We start from the raw sequence: 15,855 nt of genomic DNA, 5'->3' as shown, positions 1-15,855 counted from the left end.
GCCGACGCCAAATTGACTTTGACGTTCAGAATGCCCATCAGCTTCTGCCAGAAGTTCGAGATGAACTGCCGCCCCCGGTCGGAAAGAATAGACCGTGGCAGACCGTGGACCTTGAACACGTGGTCTATGAACAGTTTGGCGGTCTGCTCTGCCGTGGCTACCTTCGCACACGGAATGAAGTGTGCCATCTTAGTAAACATGTCCACCACCACTAGCACTGCTGTCTTTCCCCTCGAGCTGGGCAGATCCGTGACAAAGTCCAGGGCCACCCTCTCCCACGGTTCAGACGGTGTCTGCAGCGGTTCCAGCAATCCCGCCGGCGGTCTGTGAACTGACTTGGCCCTTTGGCAGGTGTCACATCTCGAGACGTAATCCGCTACTTCCCCCCGCATCTTGGGCCACCAAAAGTCTCTGGCTACGAGTTCGACAGTCTTTTCTTTGCCAAAGTGCCCTGCGGTGGGAGCGTCGTGTAGCTGCTGCAGGACCCTTGCGCGGAGGTCATCTCCCGGCACGTAGAGTGCTCCCTTGTGGAGGAGCAACCCATCGCGAATCTGGAACTCGTCGGCCCTCGCTGTGCCCCTGTGCACCTCCTCCATCTTGGCCCGTGCGAAGGGGTCTTCCCGCAGCGCGCGACGTACGGCGTCCAGGTCCACGGTTGCCGACGCGCATGCCCACGCTTCCGGTGCGAAAATGTGCTTGGCCGCCGACGGTGCCGCCTCCTCCAGGTATTGCGGCTTTCTGGACAATGCATCCGCCATCACGTTGTTGTCGCCTGGGATGTACTCTATCTTGAAGTCGAAGTCCGCGAAGAACTCTGCCCATCTAATGTGTCTCTGGTTGAGGAACCTAGCCGTGCGCCAGTACTCCAGATTCTTGTGGTCCGTGTGGACCTGCACTGTATGTCTGGCTCCGATGAGGAAGTGCCTCCATGCCTTGAATGCTGCATGTATGGCTAGCAACTCCCTGTCCCAGATAGTGTAATTCTGCTCCGACTTGCTGAGCTTCCTCGAGTAGAAGGCGCACGGCCTCCAGTCCCCCTGCTGGTCTTGTTGCAACAGGACAGCTCCCACGGCTCTGTCTGAGGCGTCCGTCTCCACCCTCATGGGTCTGCTGGGATTCACATGCAGCAGCTGCTCTTCGGACGCGAAGAGACGCTTGAGTTTCTGAAAGGACTGCTCCGCTTGCTCCGTCCAGATGAATTTCTTCTTCTTGGAGCTGAGCGTGTCGGTGATGGCCGCTGTCTGCATGGCAAATCCCTTGATGAACTTGCGGTAAAAGTTGGCAAAGCCGACAAACCGCTGGACTTCCTTCCGATTGCGTGGGCTCTTCCAGTCCAAAACTGCGCGAACCTTGGCGCTGTCCATGGCGAGCCCCTTGTCCGACAACTTGTAGCCCAGGAAATCCACCTCCGTCACGTCGAACTGGCACTTCTCCAGTTTGGCGTACAGCCTGTGCTCCTTCAGTCTCTGCAGAACTTCCCTGACATCCCTCTCGTGCGCCTCTCGCGATTCTGAAAAAATCAGGATGTCGTCCAGGAAGCATACGCACTTCTTGTAAAGGAGCCCCGCCAGCACGTGATGCATAAAGGCTTGGAAAGTGTGAGAGCCATTTTGTAATCCGAAGGGCATAACTCTGTATTCGTAGGTGCCCAGTGGCGTGAACATGGCCGTCTTCCACTCGTCTCCGTCGCGCATGCGAATCAGGTTGTACGCGCCACGTAGATCCAGCTTGGTGAAAACGCGTCCTTTCCGCACCGTCGCGAGCAGGTCGTCTATCTTGGGCATGGGGAAAGCTGAGGGCTTGGTTTTCGAATTCAAGATTCTGAAGTCCACCACCAGTCTTTTTTGGGGCGTATCCCGCTTCTTCACAAAGAATACGGGACTGCCTCCCACCGCTTTCGACTCCCGGATGAACCCACGCTTCAAATTGTGATCTATGAACTCCCTGAGTTCTTGCAGTTCATCCTCAGACATGGAGTACAGTTTCCCAGTTGGCAGCGTCGCCCCCGGCAGGAGGTCAATCTTGCAATCATAGGGTCTGTGAGGGGGTAGCTTGTCCGCCTCCTTCTCGCAGAATACCTCCAAAAACTCCGCATACTTGTGGGGTACTGCTTGCAGCGTGCCCAACTGCAACTGCGGGTCCTCCTCTTCCCCTTCCGGGCTGGGTATAATGCAGTGTTCTGCACAGTAGGAGGAGCCAAAAGTCAGGTGGCGCTGGTACCACGCCAATGCTGGGCTGTGCCTGTGCAGCCAACTCATGCCTAATACTATAGGCGTGTCGGACAGCTGGGTGACATTGAAACTGATAACTTCCCGGTGATTCCCAATTTGCATCACCATAGGCGGCGTCTGCTGCACCACCTGCCCCCCTAGCAGTTCCCTGCCATCCACCGTGACAACCTTCAGGGGCAGTGTGGCTGGCAGTAATGCTACGTTGTGTTGTTGAATGAACTCCAATCCTATAAAGTCTGCGTTACTGCCAGAGTCAATTGTAATAGGCACTTCTAAGGTGAGTCCATTGGGCAGCTGAAGCGATGCGGTTAGCTGCACCACTGGCTTGGGCGGGAGGGGGTCTGTGGGCTGCAAAATCTCTGGGGACTTCCTCACTGACTCGTCTGGCTGGGCCCCAGTGCCTCCTCTTCCAGCCAGACCTGGTCGTTTCCCTGCTGTGGTGCTCTCTGCTGAGTTGTTTCCAATACTGTCACTGAAGCTGCAGTGTGCTTGAAACTCCTCTGGGGACACTCTTTCGCCATGTGCTCTGCACTCTCACATATATAACACTTCCTGTTCCTTCTAGGCAGCTTCGATTTTACTGCTCCCGGCGTTAAGGCTCTGGTAGCTGAGTGAGCCCTAGCACCGCCAATCTCCATCTGCTCCTCGCCCCCTCCCTGTGGAGGCGTGGACTGCGCACGCGCTGCCTCTCTGGGCAAGAGGGAGGGCACTCTCGCTGGTGAACGTCCCCAACGCCCTTCTTCTTTGCTCCACGGACGTTCTTCCTGCCTCACCCCAATAGACAACGCTCTTTCAACCACTTGCTGAGTGGTGGTGGGTCTCTCTCCCCTTGCCATCTCATCCTTGATCTGTGCATTCAGACCCTCCCAAAAAAGGTCTCTAACCGGCGGAGAATCCTTATCCCAATTCAGCGCGTTGACCAATGCAAAAAACCGGGAATGATACTGCCTTACGCTGGCTTTCCCTTGTCTTAGCCCAAATATGTCCCTCCTGGCAATGTCCAGGTCTATTTTGGATAAGAAACAGGAGTCCATCGCCTTAATGAACGCATCTGCGCTTTGGAGCGCTGGATCCTTATCTCTCCACAGGTTGCGTAGCCATGATTTCGCGTCCCCATGCAAATGAGACAAAATAAACCCCACTTTTTCCCTCTCATCTCTAAAGTCTCTTTCCAGCAGCTGCAGCGCAAACAGCACATCTGCTCTGAAATTGGGGTACTGCTGCAAATTCCCATCAAAATGAGATACAATGCTGCCTCCTCTCTTCCCCAAACCGATCCCCTCGGACCTGGGTGCTGGGATCCCCTGCTTTACAAGCCCTTCCAACCTGGCTTGAAGATCTCTGCATGCAGCTGCCGCTTCTTCCTCTCTCTTCCTGGATGCGATTATTTCAGCGTTGAGTAGCGTCACCGCTTCTTGCAGGGAAGCTATTTTCTGTTCTGTAGTCATCTTGCCTGACTCTTGTGAGCTCGCAAGGCACCAGTCTTCCACCCTCCCTGCCTCGCTTCCTTAGCGATGCTTGAGGCGAAGAAAACCGATGATAACTGAGGGACGAGGCTTACTGTCAGAGACTGCCTCCCGGTCTCAGCTCACAGAAGACCAACGCTAGCCATTAGAACTGTACAGAAGTCTTTATTGGCATTTAGTTTCCATTTCCAAACACTAGCGTGCGTCTCTACGTCTAAACCCTAGACCAGCGAAGCCTCGTCTGAGTCTCCGCCCCCTGTACACCAGTTTAAGACTCTAGCCTTACTCCACCTTCTACGTTTCTCCTTCCTCCTCTGGGTCCTACTACCCCCCTGGGTGCCTTCTTTCCGGGATGCCTCGGAAGCGGACCCTTCGGACTCCTCCCCTTCTCTCCGGCGGGCTTTGGGACCCGGCTCTCTCTCCGGACTGCCCATTGCGCCCCCCTCCTGTACATTTGAACTTGGCGCGCGCGCGCTGCCCCTGACCTTCCTTTTGACCGTTACCTCGCTCTCTGATGCAGGCGTGGCTAACCCTGACTCATGTCCTTCCGCTGACGGAAGGCTGCCTGCTGCCGATGTTTGGGACTCCTCCCCCTTACTGCTCTCCGGTGGGAAAGTTGGTCCCGATTTCCAGCTGCTGCTCTCTGAATCCCCTCTGGCCCCTCCTTCCTGGGGTGTTCCCTCTGGCAACCCCCTGGCTCTGACCACTGGGGCCCCTTTCTGTGAATCCTCTGATTCACTGGAGAGACTTAGAGACCTCGGATGGCTACCCTCGCTGACTTCTCCCTCAGATTCCTCTCCCTCGGTCTCTACTTCCTCCCTCTCCTGTCCCTCTGCTCCTGAACCCCTGACACCTGGGCTTTGTGTTTTCTTAACAAAATGCAATGAGATAGGGGTGGGAAAGAGAGAGAGAGAGAGAGAGAGAGAGAGAGAGAGAGAGAGAGAGAAGTGACTTGCCTCTCCTGGTTTTTCATACCTTTCATTTATCAGGATACACGCAGCTGTCATTTGGGTCCCCCGCATTGGGATTCTGTCACTCTTATCCATGCATTGGGATCCTTAGGAAAGGGACTGAAATAAAGCTGTCTGTTTTACAATGCATACTAATCTATAGTGTGGCTGCACTTGGAATACTGTGTGCAGAATTGGTTGCCTCCCCTCAAAAGGGATATATCCAGAACAGGCCTTGCTCACTCCTGCTCACTGTAAAACATTCACCACCTTCAAGGACCAAGAGGGAAAGAAGAAATCCCCAAGAACCTTATAAGAACATTTGAAAAATACAGAATTAAGGGTCTAGCTTACTGTGTGTTGCAAAATGCAAAGGAACTGAAGTATGAATCAAGTGTGATTGAAATTTACCATGGTATTTGTCCTTAAACCTTGAGAAAGTGCAGAGATTTTAGACCGTTTACTCTTGCATTAAAGGAAGCTGGCTATGCATCCAGATGGGGCATCCCTTTCAAGCTGCTAGTCCAGTGATTCTCAAATGATGTGCCAGGAGAGAATAGCAAGCTGTGGCAGGAAGATGCAAGGACAACTAAGAAACATTTAAACATTTCAGTATAGGATAGGATGGGATATTTCTATCTACACACACACAACCAACCAACCAGAAAGTGTATTCATGCCTCTCTTCAAGAGCATTGCCTGTTCTTCTACAGTTCTCTATGACATATTGTTGTAACAGATTTTCAACTCTGACAAATATGAAATATCAGAAAAGAAAAGGGCTTCTTTGTGTTGAGGAGATGAGAGTGTGCTTCAAATTACAAGAAATGAGATTCTTACTAAACACCAGGAAGAACTTTCTGACAGAGCTGTTCAACAGTGGAACGGACTCCCTGGGAAGTAGTGGACTCTCTTTCCTTAGCGATGTTAAAGCAGAGTTTGGATGGCCATCTGTCAGGGATGCTCTAGTTGAGGTTCTGGCATTGCAGGGGGTGTCAGGAAAAAGCAGCAATGCAAAAGCCAGCTGCAGGTGGCTGGAATGCAAAACAGGATGTTGCTGTCTGGAGCTGTACTGCTGGGAAAAAGGGGCAGTCTATTCTCTGTACTGAGCACCGGATGTTAGCTCAGAGTGTCATCTGACCTGTACTGGAAGTACAGGGGTGGAGCTGTGACTCTACTGCCGGAGTCTGGAGGGTACAGACACGTTTCTCTGTACTGCTGAATGACAGGAATAAAAGACATGTAAATAGGACTCCTGTCTGTCTCTTTTCCCCTCCCTGGGGGAATGCAGGGAGGGAGAGGAGGAGGGTGTGTTCTCTTCACGTTTGAGGAGGATCGCCAAGTTGCGACCTTGCCTGTGCCCTGCCGGGAGACGCAGACGGGAAGGTCATCAAGAATCTCAGCCGATTGCCTGGAATGTGAGGCCAGTTACCTCTGACTGCGGCTGAGAATTCTGACAAATGGTAGCAAATGCCGGTGGTTCTGATTCATCGGAAATCTACATGAGAGGTTGATGGATCGTTGCCATCCTCTGCATGAAAGAAGATAACGTCTGCGTTGCAGCCAGAAGCTGAACAGACGGTTGGAAACCGAGAGGAGGTGTTTCCCACGCAACGGAGCCCAAGGTATGCTGAATTTCGGGCTAAAAGTGTGAACGCAGATTGATTTATTCTCTGGTTCACGGGAGCTGCGTTTTGGAAAAAAACAGCTCTGATAGAAGAGGCCTGCAGCTTGGAAGCTCAGCCTGCATTCCAGGAATTCTTGTGGTTGATAAGCTTTCCTGTTAAGAGGAGGGAATGCACGGTTGCTAAGCGACGCCCGTCAGAGACGTGGAAAAGTACTGATTGCGCAGCTGGCTCTGAGAGAGCCTGAGAAAAGCGAAACAAAGCCACGGAGTGTTTGTTTTGGCTAACTTCGTTGCTGTGCAAGGACTGAGAAACTGTTTGCAGTTTGCCTGCCAGAGAAGGCAGAAAACAACCCAGCAAAGGCTGTTGGTTTTTAGCAAGGCTGGAGTGTGAGACTTGAGGCTTGGATTCAAAATGGATGCCAAGAAGGGGGGAGCCCTGCCTTATTCTTCTCCCCTGACTAATGATAATTATTCATCTTGGTCTGTAAAGATGAAGGCCCTGCTGCAGAATCAGAGGCTCTTTGGGGTGATTGAGAACCCCATCCCTGCAGCACCAACCAGAGGTTGGGAATCACAGAATGTAAAGGCCAGGACTGCTTTAATTCTGTGTGTCTCGGATGAGCAGCTCGTGCATATTCAGCATTTAGAATATGCGCAAGAGATTTGGGAAACGCTACGTAGAACACATCAGAGGGATGCTGGTTCTTCGGCGTTGCTGTATTTTGAGAAATTGACCAATCTGAGGCTTGCGCCTGATGGAGATGTTCAAGCGCACCTGACATAGATGAAGTTTCTGCGCCAACAGATGGTGAAACGCAATTTCCGTCTACAGGAGGAAGTGTTTTGCTTCATGATGATAAACAGTCTGAATCGGACTTACAAGGTTGTTGCCAGTCAGCTTGGTTCCCTACCGGCTCAGGATCTGACCGCGGAGAGGGTGTGTGCCGTCGTTCTGAATGAACACGACCGACTTGCTGCACTGGAAGTGAAGGACAGGGGGAGGGAAGAACAGAGTTCAAATTCCCCCACTGCTGAAGCTACTGAGGAGCGTGCTGTAGCTTTGAGCGCTGTCCGATGTTACAATTGTGGACAGACTGGGCATCTACAGCGGAACTGTAAAAGGCCACGCCAGTCAAAAGGAGCCAAGAGCAGCTCTGCAAAGCCTGAGGCGTCAGGCAAAAGCCGTACCAAGTGCCAGGTGAAACCTGCAAAGGCTTTGATGTCGAAAGGAACCACGCCAGATGTTGGGAACGCGTTTATAACCGACACTGGCGCCACGAAACACATGTGCCCACACAGGGACCTGTTTTCGACCTTTAAGAAGCAAAGCTTCGCTGTGCAACAGGCCAACGGTCAGGAGTTGGAAGCGACCGGGATTGGGACTGTGTATCTTGAGAGTCTGAACTTGACTATACACAATGTGTATTTGGTTCCTGCGTTGCAGTTCAATCTGCTGAGTGTGTCGCAGATTGCAAAGAAAGGACTGAGACTGTCCTATGATGCTAAAAGCTGCAAGATCTACAAAGATGGAGAGTTGTATCTTTCTGCCAAAGAGAAAGATGGACTGTATTTGTTGACTTTTGATCAAAGTGATTACATGAAATGTAATTCTTCTGATTCTAACGCAATCTCTCTTGCAGGTGTGACCAAGAACGCCCGGAAGGTGGCGAAGGTCGACAGGGCATTTCAGTGGGTGTATGCTGATGTGATTGGTCCTCTAGCACCATCTAGAGGCAATGCAAGATATTATCTTGTGTGTGTGGATTGTTTCTCAAATTTTGTCTGGGTTTTTATGATGCAGAAACCACAAGAGACCTTAGAGAGGTTTCAGGAGTTTTGTGACAAGGTTAAAAATGTGCATGATGCTGACATTGATTGTCTTTTCACAGATGAGAAGCAAATTTTTCTTTTACAGGATTTTCAGGAGTTCCTGCAGAAGAAAGGAATAAGACACAAAGTTGCTGTTTCACCGGAAGCGTGGAATAGGGGTGTCTGTGTGAGGGTGAACAAAGAATTGCAAAAGGGGATGAATGCGCAATTGCTTAGTTCACATTTGCCACATGAATATTGGGCGGAGTCGCTAATGTCCTATGTTCACACGTGGGTGAGAAAGGTCTCAAAAGAGTTGGGAAGTTCTCCTTTTGAGAAGCTGTTCCACAGAAAACCTTCTGTTGCCTATTTTAAGGGTTTCGGGTCTCATGTGAGAACAGGAGCTCCAGGTGGAGTGAAGAATGCCAGAGGCATTTTTGTGGGTTATGAAAAGGGTCTCTACAGAGTAATTTTGTCTGAATCTGGTCAGGTGATTCTCACAAAGTTTCTAGAGAGTGCTCCAGAACAGGAGCGGGTTATAGTACACACATTTCCCACAGAGGGCGATTCGGATGATGATAATGATTTCACAGATTACAGTGGTACTGATGATGACAGTGATAGCTCAGAGAGCTCAGTTGACACAGTCATTGAGAGGAAATCTCACATAATGGATAGACCTTCACAGGTGAAGGATGAACCACTGTTTACCATTGGTACTGGTTCTCCTGAGAGTCCAGAGGCTGAACCAGTGAGCAGAGAGGATCAGCACCTCATACGCAGGTCTGAGAGAGTTACAAAGGGTGTACCACCAAAGAGGTATTCCAAAGAGTTTGCTAACATAGCTGTTGCATGTGTTGCTATTGTTAACAACTCAAAACAGGTTGAAGCAGTGTCTAAGTCAGAGACAAAGACACAACAGAGAGCTGCTAGCCAAGGTAATGCAGATGCACTCATTCCTTGGAAGCCAGACAACCAGAGAGGTACACTGGGGAAACCAGTGGCGGGGAGTTCCGAGGGTGGAACTGAAACAACAGGGGAGTGTTATATGTATAACAACTGTTTGTTTTCTTCTCTGGATCATGTTTTGCCCATTGATGCTTTTGGGGGAGGTTGTCAGGAAAAAGCAGCAATGCAAAAGCCAGCTGCAGGTGGCTGGAATGCAAAACAGGATGTTGCTGTCTGGAGCTGTACTGCTGGGAAAAAGGGGCAGTCTATTCTCTGTACTGAGCACCGGATGTTAGCTCAGAGTGTCATCTGACCTGTACTGGAAGTACAGGGGTGGAGCTGTGACTCTACTGCCGGAGTCTGGAGGGTACAGACACGTTTCTCTGTACTGCTGAATGACAGGAATAAAAGACATGTAAATAGGACTCCTGTCTGTCTCTTTTCCCCTCCCTGGGGGAATGCAGGGAGGAAGAGGAGGAGGGTGTGTTCTCTTCACGTTTGAGGAGGATCGCGAGTTGCGACCTTGCCTGTGCCCTGCCGGGAGACGCAGACGGGAAGGTCATCAAGAATCTCAGCCGATTGCCTGGAATGTGAGGCCAGTTACCTCTGACTGCGGCTGAGAATTCTGACCTTTGGGGTCACTTCCAACTCTACCATACTAGGATGAGGTTTCCTGTTCCTTGCAGAGCCAAGAGGGTCTCTCTGAGTGTGTGCATTGCACGTGGTTCCTTCTGGGCTCCTGCTTTCCAGAAGGAAAATGGCAAGAGAAATATGATCTCGGTGCACTCGGCTTGCCAAGGGTTAAGATGAACTGAGGTGTATTCCTAGAGAGAACAGGAAATAAAGGCGAGGGGGTAAGGTCCTCCAGAGCAAAAAATCCTCCTCCCCAGTCCCTTCCAGCAAAGAGGGGGTGACTTTTGTCTCCCTGCTCTGCAAATGATCCACTGATGGCACCTTCTGGGATCTGGTGAGTCTGGAGGATGCATTCACCTCACGAAACAGGTTCCTGCCTGCTTCCTCTCTGCAAAACCAGGGAGAGGGCGAGTTTTCAGGAGGTCTGCAACTTTAGCCTTCCTTTGGATCAAGACGCTGCTTGCCCCTTTGGGGAGTGGGTATTTCGGTCAAGGGGAAAAGGGCATACAGATAAACCCCATTTAGATGGATGATTAAGTCACATTTGTTAACAAAGGTTGTAGCCAGATGGAAACAGATGGACATAGAATATACGCAAAAAATATAAATGAAAACATGACCTATGCAATAAAGAAAGAAAGGCTGTTGGAAGATGGAGGGCAGAGAAAAGAAAGTGCTTCTTCATGCTGTGCAGAGTTATACCAAGAATCTCCTGCAGGAAACAGTGATGGCCATCAAGCTGGATGGCTTTAAAAGAGGATTAGGCCAATTCTTGTAGGAGGAGAGAGCTATGGGATGAGACTGTGGCTCTTGGCTCCGGTCCTGCCATGGGGCAAGACTGGAGAGGCACCAGATGGCCCTGTGAGAACAGAAGGCTGCACTCTGGCCTGTGAACTCTGTTGTCTTTCAGTTAGAAGTAAAGCTTTTCCCACCATCACCTGCCCATCAACCAGACAGGGGTGTGATCCAGACTCCTGGCTGACATGCTTGTGCCTGTTCAGACCTGCAACCCCTCAGAGATTCAGAGGATCTTTGGAGACTGAACAGGAAGCTCTGCTGAGAACCATGAGAGGTCACCATCCAAGGAATCCAAGGCAGTGGTTCATTATTAGTGATCCAGAGCATAGAGTACCATGGCCAGGTCAGGACTGTGGCAGGAGAGCTAGCTGGAGCTGGAAATGGGCACAGCTAGTCACCCAAGGCCACCTGCATCTCCAGTGACCATGTTGGATCCAGGAGTGCCCCCCCCCCCAAGCATATAGGGCTGTGTGGCGGTTAAGCTATTATTATTACGTTGACAACACAGATGGATGATTCAGCTGGCTCTGAAGCATGAAGAGACAATGTACGGTATTTCTCTTTTAAACCTCTGTTCAGTAGAAAGATAAAGGCCTTCGCTAAGTCACTTTCATGAAACCTTTTAACATTCTTGAGCCTCAGTGTCAAGGAAGTTGCCCTCTACTCCCATTTCTGTGGATTTTTCCTGGGCAAACTTTGTACCTGGTTCTATTCCCTTGTTTCACGTTTTCTGCAATGATCCCACAAAACCTTTTATCGTTTCGTTTGCTACATAAAGAAAAAAACTCTTGCTTTGAAGAGACTGCAACTCAATATTCTTTCCCATATTTCAAGAAGGCAGAGAAAACTATTTGTCTGATCAAATAAGTTTATGTGTCTGATGAAAGCTTGTGCTCCAAAAGCTGTTCCAATTTATAAGATATGTCATTCAGTATTGAAGAAACAGAATTTATTTATTTTTAAAGGCAATTTGTTTGGATAACCACCTCATATCACTGTGACATTTAAAGTAACTGAAAGTTTGTCCATTAAAACTTGCCATCTTCCTGCTGAACCACTGAAAAAATTGAAGAGTTGTACAGTTCCAAAAAAGGTTACGATCATCAGTGAAACAATTGCAGTGCTGTAATTAAAACTGTGGGCAGCACAGCGTATGTATCTTGCCAAATCATTAACCTCAGACAATCTTGCCTGCACACTGCTATATTTTCCAGCCATGTTGCTGCCATTATCATATGTTTCGCCATGGCAGTAATTGATTTTCAGACCATCAACCTGCAATTTTAATAAAATATAATTTGAAAGTCCTTTTCCTGTTTTTTCATTTGTGTTAATAAAATCAAAGAACTTTCCTCAATTTGACAAAGCCCATCTGAGAGGTCTACAAACCTTACAACTTGACTCATCTGCTTCATTTGAGCACTTCCTGGGGTGCTGTCAAAGAGGATAGAAAACTATTTTGCTACTTTAATTTTTCCAATACTATTGACTCAATAAACTCATTTTGAATTCCTGGTACCAGCCTCCTTTATTCGTTTGCATTCTAATGGTCAGTTCTTTCGATGCTTTGAAGTACTAATGGTCCCAGGGGTTGTTGATTGGCTAGGATTAAAGCCTGTTACACACTTAGGACATTAGGAGATTAAGTAACTATTCACATACTAATTGTTGACGCTCAGAAGTAGGTTCACACATTCCAATACACATGGATCTTAGATTACATTCTCAAGGTCTGACACACAGTCTTTCCACATAAACACTAATTAACCCTAACCCTAACCTTAACCCCTTCAAATACACATTAAGACTGTCTTATATCCCGGTTATCACATACAAGTTCTAATTAAATCCTAATATTTACTAAACCTAAACATTTAACGCCCCATATCTAAAAGGTAAAGGGACCCCTGACCATTAGGTCCAGTTGTGACTGACTCTGGGGTTGCAGTGCTCATCTCGCTTTATTGGCCAAGGGAGCCAATGGTCATGTGGCCAGCATGACTAAGCCGCTTCTGGCGAACCAGAGCAGCGCACGGAAACCCCGTTTACCTTCCTGCCGGAGCGGTACCTATTTATCTACTTGCACTTTGACGTGCTTTGGAACTGTTAGGTTGGCAGGAGCAGGGACCAAACAACGGGAACTAACCCCATTGCGGGGATTCGAACCGCCGACCTTCTGATCAATTCTGGGCTGCATCAAAGCCAATGCAATTCTGGGCTGCATCAATAGGAGTATAGCATCTAGATCAAGGGAAGTAATAGTGCCACTGTATTCTGCTCTGGTCAGACCTCACCTGGAGTACTGTGTCCAGTTCTGGGCACCACAGTTCAAGAAGGACACTGACAAACTGGAACGTGTCCAGAGGAGGGCAACCAAAATGGTCAAAGGCCTGGAAACGATGCTGTCAGAGCTGCCTCAGGTCCCAGCTCACAGAGGACCAACGCCAGTCCGTTGTTATATAAAATAGTCTTTATTGAAGCTCAGTTTCTCTTTTACAGCCACGGCGCGCAGCTCTACGTCTTAAACCCTAGACCGCCGAAGCTCCGTCTGAGTCTCCTCCCCCCAGACACCAGTTTAAGACCCTAGGCTTGCTCCACCTCTTCCTCTGCTCCCTCCTCCTCTGGGTCCGCTTGTCCGCCGAGGTCCTGCCCTTCCTAGACTCTTCTGACGCTGAGTCCCCTGAGTCTTCCCCCTCCCTCCGGCGAGCTTTAGGACCTGGTTCCCAATCCGGGTTTTCTGCTGTCCCGCGCGCCTGTACATTTGAACTTGGCGCGCGCGCCCAGCCTGCCACCTTCCTTCTGACCGTTATACTGCTCCTGTCGCTGCTTCCCTCTTCGGGGACGCTAGCTGGGCCTGACTCCTCCTCCCTGCTTGCCGGAGGAGACGCTGACTCTGACCTATGGGGCTCTTCCCCCCCACTACGCTCTGGTGGGGAAGCTGGTCCTGATTTCCAGCTACTGCTTTGGGAGTCTCCGCTGGCCCCCTGCTTCTGGTGTGTCCCCCCTGGGACCCCCCTTGCCCTGGCCATCGGCGCCCCCTTCTGGGAATCTTCTGATTCACTGGAGAGGCTTATGGAATCTCTCGGGTCACTGTCATTCTGCCCTCCGCTGCCCTCAGATTCTTCCCCTTCGCTCTCCATTTCCTCTCTCCCCTGCGCCTCTGCTCCTGAGCCCCTGGCAGATGCCTTATGAGGAACGGCTAAGGGAGCTGGGCATGTTTAGCCTGGAGAAGAGGAGGTTAAGGGGTGATATGATAGCCATGTTCAAATATATAAAAGGATGTCACATAGAAAGGTTGTTTTCTGCTGCTCCAGAGAAGCGGACACGGAGCAATGGATCCAAACTACAAGAAAGAAGATTCCACCTAAACATTAGGAAGAACTTCCTGACAGTAAGAGCTGTCCGACAGTGGAATTTGCTGCCAAGGAGTGTGGTGGAGTCTCCTTCTTTGGAGGTCTTTAAGCAGAGGCTTGACAACCATATGTCAGGAGAGCTCTGATGGTATTTCCTGCTTGGCAGGGGGTTGGACTCGATGGCCCTTGTGGTCTCTTCCAACTCTATGATTCTATGATTCTATGATTCTATGATCGGCAAGTCCTAGGCTCTGTGGTTTAACCCACAGCGCCACCTGCGTCCCACCCCACATATCTATTACAGTATAAATACTGAGCTTGATGTACCAGTGGAAGGAAATTATATATATATATATATATATATATATATATATATATGCTTTCGTAGATTTTCACGGGTACAGGAATGCAGGTTTTGGTGTCCTCGGGTATCTTCCCGTGTAAAAGTTGGGGTGTCTAGGCGACGTTTCGACGAGGTCTCACTCGTCATCTTCAGGCTGGTGCTTTCGGCTTCTTGTTACTGGAACAGAGCAGGATCTCAGTGTTTGAGTTCCTATAAATACTGTTGAGGAGGTATGGTGTATAGCCTCCAATGTTCTGGGCAGAGAGGAAGTTCCCAGGCTAGTGTGCCTTTTCTTCTTTTGTTCCTTAATTGCTTGAGGGATATCTTGAGTGATTTCTTGAGTGATATCCTGAGTACCACTTAGGTGGGTCATTAGGTGTGGATTAGTTGCTAAAGCCTTTGTGTCTTGACCTCTTGAACTTTGTGAAGAGTTTTTCTGAGAAGATGGGTGTACTACATTTAGTTGTGCTCTGGCTTGGCTTCGTGTATAGGGGCGAGCTGTGGTTTTGTGGCCTGTGCCAGCCAGATCTGTGTAGGGATTGCAGGGGGGTGCAGCATCCGGAGGTGCCACCATGGTTTGGCTCCTGGATGGTGTCTGTAATTTATCTGTGGAGAGGGTCTGGGTTTGGGTCTGGTGTGGTTGATTGGTGATGGCGTTCTGTGTGCCTCTGGATCTGGTGTCAGTTTTTGTGGGGAGGGCTAATTTCCAGATGTCTGGCAAGCGGGATGTGTCGTCACGAACTCAAACACTGAGATCCTGCTCTGTTCCAGTAACAAGAAGCCGAAAGCACCAGCCTGAAGATGACGAGTGAGACCTCGTCGAAACGTCGCCTAGACACCCCAACTTTTACACGGGAAGATACCCGAGGACACCAAAACCTGCATATATATATATATATATATATATATATATATATATATCCAGTAGCACCTTAGAGACCAACTAAGTTTGTTCTTGGTATAAGCTTTCATGTGCATGCACACTTCTTCAGATACCTGAAGTGGAAGGAAGTAAAATATAATTAAAAATCAATATGAATGTTTACTGGGATGAATGTAGCACCTCCCATCTTCAATCCCAGGAAAGGCAGGATCAGCGTGTCTCCTTATTCCTCCCTCAGCTGAGATCTGGCAGAATGGAAGACATGAGAGCCATCTTTCAATATCTGGAGGGCTGACCCGCGGAAGAGGGAGCCAGCTTGTTTTCTCCTGCCCTAGAGGGGAGCACCCAGAATAAGGGACCCAGAGGACCAGAAAGCAGTTTCTGCTGCCTAAACAGCAGGAAGAACATTCTGACGGGAAGAGCAGCAGAATCCCTTGGGAGATGCCGGACTCTCCTTCCTTGGAGGTTTTTCAGCAGAGGTTGGATGGCCATCTGTCATGGATGCTTGAGCTGAGATTCCTTCCTTTTGTTGTAAGCCAAAAATGGCTTATCTTTTGAGTTACACCAATAAAACTCAGAGACAAGAGGAGTTAGGAGTCCATCGTTGTTTATTGCAAAGCAATGGGTTACAGTCGAATCTTTTCGCAAAACTGCAACCCCGCCCAAGGGTCAGGGCAGGGGTGTTTGTAAGTTTCAAACAAAGCATTTCCATTTCCACCAATCATATACATAATTACCTCATTTCATGTTTAATACACATGCACAATGAGCATTGCTGACTAAGCTTTGATTCTCACCGTGATCACTTACATGT

The sequence above is a fragment of the Podarcis muralis genome, chromosome 4, assembly GCF_964188315.1.
Source record: "Podarcis muralis chromosome 4, rPodMur119.hap1.1, whole genome shotgun sequence".
Classification (NCBI taxonomy): domain Eukaryota; kingdom Metazoa; phylum Chordata; class Lepidosauria; order Squamata; family Lacertidae; genus Podarcis; species Podarcis muralis.
Note: the sequence above shows the minus strand (reverse complement) of the source record.